Source organism: Schistocerca cancellata, chromosome 4 (assembly GCF_023864275.1).
Source record: "Schistocerca cancellata isolate TAMUIC-IGC-003103 chromosome 4, iqSchCanc2.1, whole genome shotgun sequence".
NCBI classification, from domain to species: Eukaryota; Metazoa; Arthropoda; class Insecta; order Orthoptera; family Acrididae; genus Schistocerca; species Schistocerca cancellata.
Window position 1 is genome coordinate 192,755,953 of NC_064629.1, and position 14,535 is coordinate 192,770,487.

A 14,535-nucleotide genomic window follows, 5' to 3' on the forward strand; every position below is an offset into this window, starting at 1 on the left:
TCCTGGAGTTACTAAGACTAAAAACTGTAGATACTGTCCGTCAGTTAGGTGTCCTTAGCAAAGATGGTAAAACTGTCACCATATTGGTCCATGTGAAGTCATTGATGTTGCAAATAACTCATGAAAATTGACTTGTATGCTATAAATTGGTTTACATTGTTGGAAATATGGAGTATAAAACTGATGTCTGTAGAAGTGCCCCAACTCAAATTGTAAAATAATATCGTTTTTACGTAGTTATGTGGGGCTCAGGGGTTAAGTGCCAGGCCACAAAATCCAAAGGTCTGAGGATCCCCAACCAGTCCTAGGACTTTTGTCATTTATCATTTCTTTCATGTGGGACAATGTCTGTTGATGTGGAAAAATTCCTAGTTGCAGCTTGATTTGAAGTCCATGTTGAACTGTAGGTCCCTTTATAAATGGTCTGACCAATACAGTTTAAAGGTTTGAGGAAGGCAAGGGCACAGCTTTCTTGGATAGAACCATGCCTGATAAATCACTATGGTGTTCAAACAATGCTTCAATCTGATGACAGCTTTATCTTTTTGCCTTAGTCTTTCTGTGTTGCTTAATTTGGTGTGTGTTCTTTTGTTTACTTCAGGTTTTAACACAATCAAGTAATGATGCAGCTATTGTATAGTTTTCTGCCAGCTTTATAAGGCTTGTCCGTGTCCATGTCACAACTATATACAATGACCAACGTTCCCTCACAGCTAGCTAAGGTGCGAGATGACGACTATCAGTGTGGAAGACTAGAGCACAGTGTGACATGTTGAAGTGCAATGCGAACTGAGTCCTGATGCCACGTAGTGGCATACTGCAATTGAGAGATGGCCTATATGCACGCTGCCCAGATAACTCCGCAACGAACTGCAATTCTTACCCCCAGTTTTGGTTGATAGGCTTTGAAGAAAGTTTAAACAGTTTTTAAACATAATCCTTGTCAGACAGTACTGCAAACTAATAGTTGATTTATTTTATAAACTGTTGTTTTTGTAAAGTGGAATATAGAAGGTTTTGTTTGACTCATTAATTAAGATGATAAAAAAAGCAACTTACTTTCTGAGTACAATGAGATATTTGTGTAATTATTCACACTGGGTTTTTGTGGCTGTGCCCTTCTGTAATTTTTAGTGTTTCCTGGCTGGATGAGGAGAGGGTGGGTGGCCGGTTTCCTCTCACAACAACACAAAATGCACAGGTGTTTAAAATACACTTAATTAAAGGAACTAATTGAGTTCTTAACTTCAATGATGTCCAATCTGAAGTTCTGTGGTTAACAGCAATCAAATAACATATACCAATTCTTGAATCATGTCCGTGTCCATGTCACAACTATATACAATGACCAACGTTCCCTCACAGCTAGCTAAGGTGCGAGGTGACGACTATCAGTGTGGAAGACTAGAGCACAGTGTGACATGTTGAGGTGCAATGCGAACTGAGTCCTGATGCCACGTAGTGGCGTACTGCAATTGAGAGATGGCCTATATGCACGCTGCCCAGAGGGTGTTATTGCCGCGTAGCCTGGGGTATGTCTTGATCTTATCTTGTCAAAGGCATGCCTAGTTCAGCACCTGCTATAAAATGTTTCATAGTGCTGACCAGTGTGATGGTGAAGGCGTATGCCAGTACAGGGTTTCTTTTGTTCCTACTGCTTTTACACATTATGGAAGTCTGTGTAAAAGGCAAGAGAATCAAACCACAGCGCAGAGATTGGAGTGCCTGCTATGGCTATAGATTGGGGCAGACAATGCACAAAACTTTTTAGGTTGTATGTAAACACTTGCAGAATCAATTATAACCATGTCTACACTCAAGGACGTCATTGCTCTTGCCATATGGTCTATATAAAGAAATTGGACTCTGCAACAACAAGGAACTATGTTCCTGTGCTGTATAAAGTATCTTTAAAATTATTCAACTCTGTGGCAGTGAACAAGAAGTGTATTTTTGCAACCTGCTGAAAGTGTCATTTAAAAGATCTGATATCAAAAGAATGATACTGGTTCTACTCACTTACGTACTTACCAAATGTGTGGAGTTAGTGGTGGTTGCCTTTGAAGCAAGGCTCATTTTCAGTCCACTCATTGTGCAGTTGTGCCTTCTGATGCTCAAAATGTAGTTGTATGTTTTCTTTGAGACTGTACATGAAATCTGACACTTCAGCTTCCAATGGTGTCTGTATTAAACTGCTCGTTCACTGCCACGGAGGTGATTCATTTTAGTGAAACTTGTCACAATATAAGGCCACTATTAAGGTAAAAATGTTCACTAATACGCCATAACAAATAGTTCCTTCACTGTGCAAGTAGTAGTGATTCTTTTGTGTTGTGGTGCTGTCAGTATCTGTGGCAGTTATTGGAAACAGGATCCCATCAGTTTTGTGCAGTGATAGGCCACTGCACTTCTAAATGCTTGCTCCTTGTTCAAAGAAACTGCTGATTAAAATTATATCATACTGTCATATGATTGCTTTTTATTTGCCTAAATTGGTTATCACATGATGAGCTACTTGAGGACAATATTAGAGGTATTTTATCCCATGTCATTGCAGGTATTTGATTGGGGGTAGGTAAGAGTTTACATACTTTTTTCAACAGGTTTTACCAGTAACTTAATGCCTACAGCTTTGGGATGTGAATAACAAAGTGAGTTTTGAAGTCTCCCCCCCCCCCCCCCTTCCCACTCTCCCACCCTTTTACCATATTCCTGACATTTGTGCTGCATTGTTAGCAGCTCAATGCAGAGCAACTCATTTTAGACATTAAAGAACCCTGTTGGCATGTTCAGTTATTTCCTAACCAAAATTCAATGTAAAATGTATATGGACATAGCTAATACCAGTACGATGTGCAAACTGTGGAGTCAATGTTCCTGGATAGGTTAGTTTCTGCCAAACCCATGGTGTCAAAGATTTCCAGTGCCCATTGGCATGTTCTCTACACAGTCTTAAGATACAGTAGTTAAAAACATAAGCAATGATAACATTGGTTTATCCCAGAAGAAAGAGTGGTGATGAACCACTATTTTGCAAGTGGTAGATGCAGCCCACTTTTGCAGAATGAACAATGAGTGACATGCTCATTCAAATGCTTACCATATTAATGGGGTTTAAATAGGTTCAGGACATGTGAAAGAATGAAAATTTCTGAGAGAGTGTAACAATATATTCACGGTCCAGTCTCATTACTGTGACCAAAAGCCTAAGTAACTGCCTTTTGCTCTGTGGACTGCTGTGAGATGTGCTGGAAGAGTGTCAGTGAGGTTATGGAAGGTAGTGACAGTGATGTGGAGCTATGGCAATTCCAGCGTCATGACTAGCTGTGCTAGGTTTCTCACTTGAGGATTCATGGCATAAACAGTCCAACTGACATGTTCCACAGATTCTAGATTAGGTTTAAATCCAGGGAGTTTGATGACCAGGGGACTATGATTAACTCATCAAGCTGCTCTTTGAACCATGTGCATACACTGCAAGCTGTGTGAATCGATGCATTGTCCTGCTGGTAAATTCCATTGCACTTTGGAAAAACAAACTGTATGTAAGGGTGCAACTAGTCTCCAAGGATTGTATTGATCCATTGTGCCTTCCAGAATGATGAGGTCATCCATGGAATGCCACAAAAACATTCCCTGGACCATAGAGGAGAGGTGCCTATTATGCGATAGTGCCCTAATATGAGATACCCCAACTGTGCTCATGTTATGGGTTGCACTCTGGTGGAGAGCTCCTTAAACACATCTATTGCGTGCCAGACGACGACACAGCGAGCAGGACGCCATAGCTGAGCTGGACACAGTACGTAGAGGTTGATACAAAATTTCTTGTGTTTGGAGTTTTTGCGACATAGGTGTTGAGACAGTATTTCAGCTTAAAGGTGATTGGACATTACTGCACTCTTTTATTGTTGTTATTTGTAATGGTATTACCTATAATTATTGACAATTAGGTTCATCCTATCGCATATTGGGAGAACTCGTTCTCTCACGAATTTTTATATGTAATTCACGCAATACTGTCATGAGATAGCAATATTTCATCATTTATTGTAGTAAAATTTTGGCAACTGCGTTTATTTTAATTCGATTAAATTATCATAAACAGGGATTATTTTGACTAGTCTTATGATCAGAAATTGGAATGTTTTCTGCAGCTTGATGGACGGTACACCTGCAGGATCAATGGCAGCTTGTCATCCAAGTGGCTGGATACAAACTTACATTTTTACTCAGTGGTTTGATCATTTTGTGAGTGATGTAAAGCCATCTTCAAATGACCCTGTCATTTTGATTCTTGATGGGCATTATTCCCACACAAAGAATCTCGATGTGTTAGATAAAGCACATGAAAATAATGTTCATATTGTATGTTTGCCACCTCACTCGACGCATAAAATGCAGCCACTTGACGTCCAATTTATGGGGTCTTTGAAAACCTACTATGCCCAATAGGTAGAAACGTGGTTGGCAAGTAACCCAGGTCGTGTTATCACCCCATTATTAATAGCCAAGTTATTTGGGGCAGCTTACAACTGAACAGCAAAAATGGAAGCATCTGTGAATGCCTTCAGAAAAACAGGTCTCATCCCATGCAACAGAAACATCTTTAGGGAACATGAATTTTCAATTCATCACCATGCTAACGCTCTTCAAGAAAGAGATGCCAAAAACGAAAATGAAACTACTGATGGTGATGGTCAGGCTGTCAGCCCAGCAGACATCAGACCTCTCCCACACATCGCAAAACCACCTGGAGTTAGTCAAATAGGTCAAACATTGCATTCGTGCTCTGCTGCATTACTAACTTCAACTCCTTATGTGAGGCAATTGTAAGAATCTAAACAGAAGAAATCAGAGGCTGAAGCTAAGAAAACAGCGAGAAAGTTATTTGGGGAGAAGAGTGGAAAATCTTCCAATCGTAGACCTAAAGCAGAAGAATCGTGTAGTAACTCGGCATCTGATGTCCATCTTGATGACAGTGGGGATTCAGACAGCAGTGATGGCGATGACGCAGAGTGTCTGTTCTGTACTGGGCGCTTTTCTGAATGCAAACACGGGGAGAAATGGGCACAGTGCACGAAATGTTATCGCTGGGCTCATGAAGATTGCAGTGTCACAGAAGACAATTTTGTTTGCCCCGGATGTCATAAATATAAACCTAAGTAGTGTGAAATGAGCGAAGGATAACAGAAATGAATGAACATGTAAAAATTGTGTATTCATAAGTCATTATTATGTAATAAAATAATTAAAGTAAAATATTATTACTGTCTCATATTAGGAAACCTTGATCTCATTTCTGTGAAATGCCTTATTTGTGAAGATTTAATAACTACTCTGAAAGATTGTTTATTATTGCAAATACGATAATTGTATGATAAAATTAAATAATGTAAGATCTTATTACCATGATGAAACATACAATTGCACTTACTTTTAGGTCTTTCAAATGGGTTTACAAAAGTGTGTGTCATATTAGGCACCTTTCCTCTAACGCTCCCTGCTCTGCCATGGATACTTACGACAATTGTTGCAAGGAGTTTGCTTTCAGTGTGCCAAAGGCTCTATGTCTGATGGAGCATAAAACATCTTTCATTTGAAAAGGCTACCTGTCGCCACTTGATGGACGTCCAGTTGCGTTATTGGGGATGAACAGCAGCTGGCACCGGTGTATGAACACGCCAGCTGCGGAGGCCCGTATGTAGCAACGTTAGCACAATGGTCGTTGAGAAGACTCCATTGGTAGTCCCTTGGTTCATTTTGTCAGTCAGTTGCACATCTGTTCACCTGTACACACCTCCGCACCCATCGTTCACCTGTTGTCTGTGGCCTGTGGTGCACCACAGTTGCCTCGGCCCCAGTGTTTGACAACTCCACTTTGCCATGCACGGTATACTATAACCACAGTGGCACACGAACAGTTTACCAATTTAGTTGTTTCGGAAATGCTTCCACATTTGGCCATAAAGTCAATGATCATGCCCTTTTGGCGTCAGGTAGATCGCTATTTTCCCTATGTTATAACGACTGCAATGTTTACTGCATCCCTCAGACATGTGTCTATACCCTCCACTGCTAGTGCTGCCACATGCCGTCTGTGAGTGGTTATTGCACATTGACGTCAAGCATAGATGGTGGTCACATTGTGATTGGACCATGTAGTTTAAATGTAATGCGAAGGAAATTTCTTATTTTCTTTGTATTAGTATAATCTCCCTGAATTTGTGATTCTAACGAATATCCTGATGTGATTTTGTTTATTGTATATGAGATGTGTCTCCAAAGAATCGCCAGACGCATTGTATCTGGTGTTTCAGTATATCTGAAATTTCGTTTCTTGCATTGTGTAATTGGAGTTGGCCCAAACAAATAGCGACACAGTACTTCTACATGCTTGGTGGTAGCAGTCAGCGTGGGCCAGGACATTTCTGTTGCTGCTGGAGTACTGGTTGTTCTTAGTGTTCCACAGTCCCTGTTAATACACATTCACAAAAAATATCGTACTAGACAAATCTGAGATCGCTCTGTCGAATAGGCATGTAAAGTTCAGCTTTAAAAATAATTTTGTTTGTAAGGGAAACAAACTGACGCCTTCCGTCGCACTGTCGCATGAAAGACATGATGAACACTATTTTTTTAGGTTGATGATGATGATGATGATGAAGTCCCATACTCCGTGACGGAGCGTAGGGGAACGATGCGGGAGACCCGCACCGCCGTACTAGGCAAGGTCCTAGTGAAGGTGGTTTGCCATTGCCTTCCTCCGACCGTAATGGAGATGAATGATGATGATGATGAAGACAACACAACAACACCCAGTCATCTCGAGGCAGGAAAATTCCCTGACCCGCCGGGAATCGAACCCGGGACCCCGTGCTCGGGAAGCGAGAACACTACCGCGAGCAGCGGATTGTTTCCAGCTATACAGTGCAAAACCGAAGTTTCAAATATCTGCTGAAACACCAGAGAAAATGAGCCTGACGATTTTTAACAGACACCCTGTATAATGCAGTATTATACTCGAAGGTTAATCTTCGGTTAGAAATACTAGTGGCATTGGAAGATGAGATACCTGTGGTAAGTAATTTGTTAGTGGATGGGGGCATCATCACTAAGAAAGTAAACACATTTTTGTTGGCGTTACAACTTATACAACAGGAGTAGCTGGTGTAAGAACTGAAAAGAAAATTGCTATTCACACCTAGTTGGTGGAAACATGGTAAGTGGTACTGGAAATTTGCAGAAAAGATGGATGGGAAGGAGCAGATTAGAGATAGAGAAAAGGCGGTTGATCGCAATACTGCTGGTATTATACAGGATGCCCAAAACAAAACTTGGTCTTAAAATATTTCATGTGCCTTAAGCAACCCCGCCCTCAGATGTGTATAATGTAAGTTGGATTGCCTGTTTTAAGGTGCACGAAATATTTCAGAGCAAGTTTTGTTTTGCCCATTCTGCATTATGGAGGAGCAGAGGTGCAAGTCACTTTCCAACCGCCCTGATAAGCGTGTTCGCTTGTTTGAAACAGTCTTCCTCTATATGTATGAAGTAAATGGACAGCCACAAGTGCCTGTCTTCAGGGCTCCAAAAATGTGCAAATTGGTGGGGAGAGATTGGGACTATAAGGAAGATGTGTAACGACTTCACAGCGAAATGTCTACAGATTACTCTTAAACAACCTTGGCAACATGTGGGCAGGCATTATACTCTAACTAAAAGATACTGTCCATCAACATCCCTGGTCATTTGAACTTGATGGCGTGCTTCAAGTTTTCCAAAGTGTCTATGTACTAGAAGAAAAAATTACCACATGTTAGAATGACGAGCAACTACCAAATAAGAAGTGGAGCGCTTTACATCTACATACATTGAAGAGACAAGAGAAATGGGATACCTCCTAATATCGTGTTGTATCTCATTTTGCCCAGTATAGTGTAGCAGCTTAACGGAGGAGAGGAACGCATGCCAGAGACGCTAGAAAGAGAGTTCTTCCACAGATGGCTCACAGTAAGGAAACAATTTAGAGGGGTCAGACCCCAACGATAATGAGAATAATCCGAAAAATATGGCAGAGTGGAAACATGAGAGAAGTCTGTAAAGTAATAGTGGAACAGAGGGAATAGCTGGGTCATTGTAAAGGGGAACACTGAGGGAGAAACAGGGAGGAAAAAGGAGGAGCAACTAGAATAATTGGATAGGGGGAAGGAAATGTAGCCTGGGAGATAAGAGAGGCTGCAATAGCCTGGGGCCCCATGTGTACAACACAAACACTCACAAAAGAGCTGTGGGGTCCCTGGGGGCTATAAATCTGTGGTTACAGTCCTCTTTCATTTTCTTTGGTTTCTTTTTCTTTTACTAACTCCACTATGACTAATACTTATTTGGTGCCTGCATCAAGGTGAGATGTGATGCATGGTTCAACCTATTCTCGCTTTAGACTTCTTACTCAACTCGTATAGCGCCATTTTAAACCGCTGTTTGCAGCAGTGTATGAAACATTAAAGAAGAAAAAACTATATGTATATCATCTTTGGTTTCAGGTATATAAGAACCATACCGAGAGCGCCACAGGCCCCCACCATCTGGAGGAGCGTCGCACGTGGCGCAGCGCCTTCATCCGCAGCAAAACGACCGTGGCGCTAAAGTGTGACACGTCTCTACACTGACGACAGACGGTGGCAGACCGGCACCTAAAACCTCTACAACCTACAATAACAACGGTGACACGCGGGGTGTAGCAAAATCGTCGTATCATAAAAAAGCAATGTCGTGTTCACACCCAGGGTGCAGCCTCATGACTGGTCTCGCTCTGTCGTAACTCAACGACGAGCCGCCACCGCTGAGTCACTCACTCGACATCTAAACCACTGAGCTCTGTCTCAGCCGCAGCACTGTGTCACACCTCTCCTTACAACAACTAGGGCAATTACCGTGCCAGGGCCCGGTGGCTTGCCCCCTCGAACTAAACAGATCCGAGGCGGCCAGCACCCGTCTCCCGCGCACGCGGAACAAGTGTAGGAGACCCTCTCTCCCGTGGAGATCCTCGATCCCCCACGGATCACAGGAGGTGCTAACAAAGCGGGAGAAGGTCCAACCCACTCTAGTGCGACCACTACCCCAGTCTGTTCTTCCCGCTCCCACCCCTGAGATGGCGAAATACCAATCTCGTCAACTCAAGGACAAAGGCGACCCCCCAGACACTAACATGGACCCTTCAAGCAGCGCAACACCAGCAACCCCAACCGACCCTACTCCTACCACATCCTCAAAATCCCAAAGACTATCCCTCACCCTACATCTTGACCCTGCACTCCAGTTTGACTCCACCCAAGAAAGCCAACAACCAGAAGAAGAAGGTTGGCAAACAGTTCAACGCAGGAAAAAGTTCACCAGAAGGCATACCTCACTGGAAGACATATCCCTCACTCCCTCCTCCCCCCCCCCCCCATCAACGACTCCATGGAGGGAGATCCCAGACTCTGACGTAACAGCCTCCCCATTCCCCCCATCCCCTCTCCTATAGCTCTCCGGCCCTACCACCTCCTCAACACAACATCATCCCCCACCCACTCCCCAATCCAGGAACCCGTAAAACCCTCTGCTCCCTCCATATACTTCCTGAAGAACCTCCCAGACAATTCCACAAACAAAACCCTATACCTCACCCTCAGAGAACACCTCCCCTCATTCCATAATTTCAATGGCTCCCTCAATGTCTTCAGAGATGGCAAGACGGCCAAGTTAACATCATACAAAGATATGGACCCTAACCAATTACAACAGGAGCTCAGGAAACTCCTGAACTCTAGGGTGACAGTGGAGAGGAAAACCTTTAGGGAAACCGCGGCCCCCTCTCACCAACCGAAACCCCCTGCAGTCAGCGTTGTGATCAAGGATGTCGGCTTCGACATTCTTCCTGAAGATGTCAAAGCCGAACTCCAACGCCAGGGAATCCCAGTACTAAACGCATGGAGAATTGAGTCCAGAAAGACAGGCAACTATGGCCCCATGATTTGAGTAATCTCGAACAATCAGAGGGACATTGACTTCAGGCTTGAACATGGAGTCCACATCTTCTTGTCCCACCACAGAGTAGAACCCTCCAACCCACCCAGCCCCCTACCCATTCAGTGCCAAAGATGCCAACAGTTTAACCACAGAACCGAACAATGCACCTCACCACAGAAATGTAGCCGCTGTGGCAAGGATCACCCCCTCTCATCCTGTGAACTAGACCCTTCCGTCACCCCCACCTGCGTCAACTGCGGTGGCCCACACTCCTCCCGCTCCTTCCGATGCAAAAACTGCCCCCAACAAGCAGTAAACGACCACCTCCAAGCCCCCCTCCACCTCGTTGACACCCCCGCCACCCAAGGTCCTCACCTTCTCATCGAGGACTTCCTTAAATCCATCACATTCACACTTGCTTCCCTCTTCCAAGACTGGAGACAAGAGATAATATCTATTCTCCGACAGGTGGCCCAAAAATTCTTCCTCAAAGACCTGAAATACAATCAAGCAGGCAATAACGTCACAACAACAATAGTCAAAGTACCATACTCACAAGCACTGAGAAGTTAAACACACATGCCAACACCCTCATCCCCCCCCCCCCCCCCCCAAGCCCATTCATGGCAGTACACCCCAACAGAAAACCCACCAATCTCCTGTTTGTCAACATAGAAGGCATCCACAGCCGCAAAGCCCTTCTCAACGACTGCCTCTGCAGAAACGACATAGACATCCTTGGACTAGCAGAGACCTGGACCAAACCTACCGACAATATGAGACTCAACCGCAACTACGACCACTACGCCAAACACCGACCTGACGGCAGAGGCGGCGTTGCTATATACACCAAGACAACCCTGGCCACCCAAGAGGTCCCACTCCCACCTTAATATCAACATCTAGAGGCAGTTATGATATCCATACCCCGCCCCAGACGCAGACGCCTCATCATAGCCTGCCTATACAACCCACCAAACACTCCACTTCCAAGATCCTTTCTCCGCTACCTAACTACCTTTAAAGAATACTTCCTCCTTACTGACCTGAACGCAAGACATGAACTACTAGGAGACACCACACACAATCAAAATGGAACCGACCTACTTGACTTCCTCACCACCGAAAACGCAACAAGACTTCCCATCAATACCTTCACCTTCATAGGACACAACGGATGCTCCCTCCCTGATCACATCCTATACAGCCCCTCCCTCTCTGATACCATCACCCAATATTCGGTAGGTGACACCCTTACCAGCCCCCACCTACCCATCCTCTTCAACACCACTGCCATCAATCCCCCTCCCCCAGCTCCCACTTCCCGAACCATAAAACTCTATAGCAAAGCTGACTGGGCAAAGTACAAAGAGACCATTAACAACAACCTTCTAGCACCACTAACCATTACCGACACCGACGACCTTAACCACGTCAATGACAGAATAATAGACACCATCAAGACAGCCATCGACGCAGCCATCCCCACCAAAACCATCGCCTCCTTCAAACCGCACCTTCCCCCCGAAATACTCAGACTTATCCGAGAAAAAAGAAAACTCTACCGCAAAATCAACAAAGACAGAAACCCTGACCTTAAAACAATCTGGAACAGGCTAAACAACGAAATTAAGCGACTCACCTCTGAACACCGACAAAAACAATGGGACGAAACCTGCTCCAAACTTGACTACAGACAAGGACGCAAATTTTGGAACAAATTCAAGACACTCACGGGACAAAACACTGACAGGACATTCAAACTAAATGTAGACGACTCCCCCACCACCGACCCCACCCAAATAGCAGAAGCCTTCAAACCCATCCTAGAAGACACCCACAAATTCCCACAGGACCCCCTATTTATCGAACCATTCCACCATACAGTCACCACAGAACTCCCTCTGCTACTCGTCTTCCCCACCGCCCCCACAGAAGAAGAAATTAAACTGCAGAATGTCATTACCGAGAGAGAAATTAAAAAGGCCATCTTCTCAGGCAGAAACTCAGCCCCTGGCGAGAATGGGATACAGCGTCTACACCTCCGCAACTGCCCCCTCAACACCATCATCCCCCTCCTTTCCCTCCTTTTCAACTTCTGCCTCTCCCACAACACCATCCCCACAGTGTGGAATTCCGCCAAAGTCGTCATGATCCCCAAACCAGGCAAACCCAAATCAGACCCCAAATCCTATCGCCCCATATCCTTCCTTGACGTCCTCCGCAAGACCTTCGAAAGAATAATTACAGACAGACTCACACACTTTACTGACAAACTCCAACTCATCCCTCACCTCCAGTCCGGCTTCCGAAAACTCCACTCCACCAATGATCCCCTTCTCCGACTCACTTCAGACATAACTAGACACCAGAACCTTGGACAGTGCACGCTCGCTGTCTTTCTGGACATCGAGCGGGCATTCGACAAAATCTGGCATGACGGACTTTTATACAAGCTGCTTAAGACAGGCTTCCCACCACAGACAGTACGACTAATCAAAACCCTATTAAACGACAGATGCTGCCAAATCCACATCAACCAAACCACCTCATCCCCTTTCCGCCCCGAAGCAGGAGTAGCTCAGGGTGGGATTATCTCCCCCCTGCTCTACTCCCTGTACACCATTGACATCCCCACCCCAACAAGAACCACTGAACAACTCCAATTATACGCAGACGACACGGCATACTGGAACTCAGGACCCTCTATAAACACCATCAACAACCAGACAGCGACCTACCTGACAAAACTTGAAGACTGGATGCGACAATGGCGCATCAAACCCAACCCCACCAAAACCCAACTCATCCTATTCAAACACCGCAACATCCACAAAAAGACAAACCAAAATCCCGACCACATCTCCCTCACGCTGTGGGGCACCCAGCTCCTCCCCTCTTCCAACGCAAAATACCTAGGCGTCCACCTCGACAAGTACCTCAACCCGAGCAACCACATCAAAGAGACCCTGAGTAAAGTCCGCCAACGACAACATGTCATACGACGGGTTCATGGCAAATTTACAGGCTGCAATGACAAGACAGCTGTAAACACTTACAAAACCTTCGTTCGCCCACTATTTGAATACGCGGCAGCGCCTCTCGCCTGCATCTCCAAGACCCAAGCAGAAAGAATCTTCCGCACCGAAAGACGAATACTTCGCAGCATCCTACGACTCCCTCCCTCCACCCCCAGACAAGAGGTCTTTGAGGAAGCAAAAGTCACCCCCGTTCAAACAAGATTAGCCATCCTGAGAGCCCGCTATGGGAAAACCACCCTCATCTCCCGACCTGACCTACACACAATATACACCCACAGAACCAGACACAGAAACAAACCCAAACACAAATACACCTACCCACCAAGAACAATCATAAACAACACCCTACATACCTTCCCTGACACTATACACCAACACGAACACGCAAGACAATTACACATACAGAACAACGACACTCCTACCCCCCCCCCCCCCACCTCCAAGCGTTGAACCCCGACCGCCCGCCACCATAAACCCTACCTAACCGACAGCAACAAAACGGCACACAAACCCGCCTCCACTGTCGCCCTTACTTTTGTACTTTTGTATTTTTGTTCTTAATTTCATTTCTAGTTTTAGCACCATTTCTTATTCTATATCCACTTCCACTGCTTGAAAAATTGTAAAAATTGTAATTAGTCTTTAAGATAACAAAACAATTGTATATTACCAAACACTATTATAGCAAAATTGTATTCAGTATGTAAGTTAGCGATAAGTACAAAAGAAATAAAGAAAAGAAAAATGTAATACCCTTATCTCTGGCCCCAATAGAGCAACAAGCTCTCCAGCGGCCCATCCGCCTCCCTTAAGGAGCGGAAATGAATAGTAAAAAAAAAAAAAAAAAAAAAAAAAAAAAAAAAAAAAAAAAAAAAAAAAAAAAAAAGCGCCACAGTTAGTCATCACATGACATACATTGAATAAAGTCATGGAATTAGACGCTAAATAAGAGAGTAGTGGTATTATTCATTAATTTACATGCAGGTAACAGGTGTATATTGCAAGTTCTCAGCACCAAAACATCATTCAACACACTGCAGTCAACTGTTAAGTTGCTGCTAATGCAGAATGACGATTGTACGACACTGGTGTTTTCGAGGAATTTTCTCAGTCCAGCCATTCTAAACACTTTGAAACAAATTATACCAGAATACATGATGATAGTGCAGCCAGAAGACTATGGATTCGACAAGGAGAGTGTTGATGCATATTAATATGCAAATGGCTTAGATCTGCAAATGTATCTAACATGATTCTTGAAATTTGTAAGAAACGTATGGACAAGTCCTATAATTTGATTCCTGTGGATCTGTGCCTGTTTCCTAAAGAATGATACCTGCTTTGTGTAATATTACACATAAATTTCACAAGCTACTGCCAGTGTTTCAGAGTGATGAGTTCATTTTCAAGTATGACTAATGTTGTGATAAGTATTTTCAGTTGGATGGGCACTGCGAGGCTAATGGTACACCACCTATTAAAC